Consider the following 1277-nt stretch of genomic DNA (forward strand, 5'->3'; position numbering starts at 1 on the left):
ATTACGGTGTCAGAAATTAGAAATATAGCGATAAAATCATATAATTGCAATTGTTCTTATCTCCTGCACCAAAAGAAAATCAATCCTTTTGTTCCCAATCTCAGCCCTGCTCTTTCTCTCTCATCTCTCTCTCTCTCTCTCTCTCTCTCTCTCTCTCTCTCTCTTGTTGTTTTCTCCCGCGTCTCTCTCTCCCACTCGATTAATCTCTTCTCTCTCTTTCATATCCCTGTTTCCGTTTCTTTCCCCCTCCGTTGCTCGGTCGCCGCCATGTTCGTCTTTTCCGGTTCATTTTCCGGTGAGTTGCCCCGTTCGGTTGGTAGCTTCGATGTATACATATATATACAGATTCAGTGTAAATATGTGTGGTTCAGTTATGTTGCCTGTATTTGGGTGTATGTGCGCCCCTGTGTCACTGTTCCCTTTGTTTTTCCGGTTTGGTACAATGTTTTCTGGTTGCCCTGTTCGGTGATACACACGTGTGTGTGTTGCTCGAATTGATGGTTCTTTCTGTTGTTCTGAACTTCTGATATTATTATTTTATTAATTCTGCATGATGTGGTTGATAATTGTTTCGTGACATAAATAAACTGTGTGGAATTAAAACATTTAATCAGTGAATATTCACGTTGGAAACCCAATTTATACGGGTACTCGCGAATTTTTGCCGCCGTCGGCGATGAGCCTCGGCGAGCCGACGGTGGACTATGATGAATATTCTGAGTCCTACAATTTAAAATACAAAACACGATTAAAATTATAAAACACGGCTAATAATTAATAATTATATTTAATTGATAATTGAGAATTTTGGAACTTATATTGATGGCTGAAATCGGTGGTTGGGTTTGGAATACGATTAATTGTAGTTGTGTTTGTTTGGACGTCGGGATGTTCGACGGGTTAGCCGATAATCAAAGGAGGTGCTGCCCGATTTCTGGAAAATTTAATTACGGAAATACGTGGTCGTACCCAATGGCTATCGGAACATCGATCATTTATATGTAATTATTTTGTACGAAATCTGATTATGTGACTTTACGAAAATCGATAACCCTAATTTCATAAAAGGACAAATATATCTATTTTCTGAAAACGAACACCGAACTGACTTTCAAAGATGTGAACCCTAATTGATACATGTATTATTATATGAAGTATGTTACGAGTCGGGTTTTGTTAACGTTCAGGTAGATTGTTAGCGAGGCTATGTCAAGCATAATTGAAGGTCTAAGTTAGGGTGTTTCGACTTTGTAGGTGCTAGTCGGAAAGCCCAAGAG

The sequence above is a fragment of the Apium graveolens genome, unplaced genomic scaffold (assembly GCF_009905375.1).
Source record: "Apium graveolens cultivar Ventura unplaced genomic scaffold, ASM990537v1 ctg6813, whole genome shotgun sequence".
Taxonomy (NCBI): Eukaryota; Viridiplantae; Streptophyta; class Magnoliopsida; order Apiales; family Apiaceae; genus Apium; species Apium graveolens.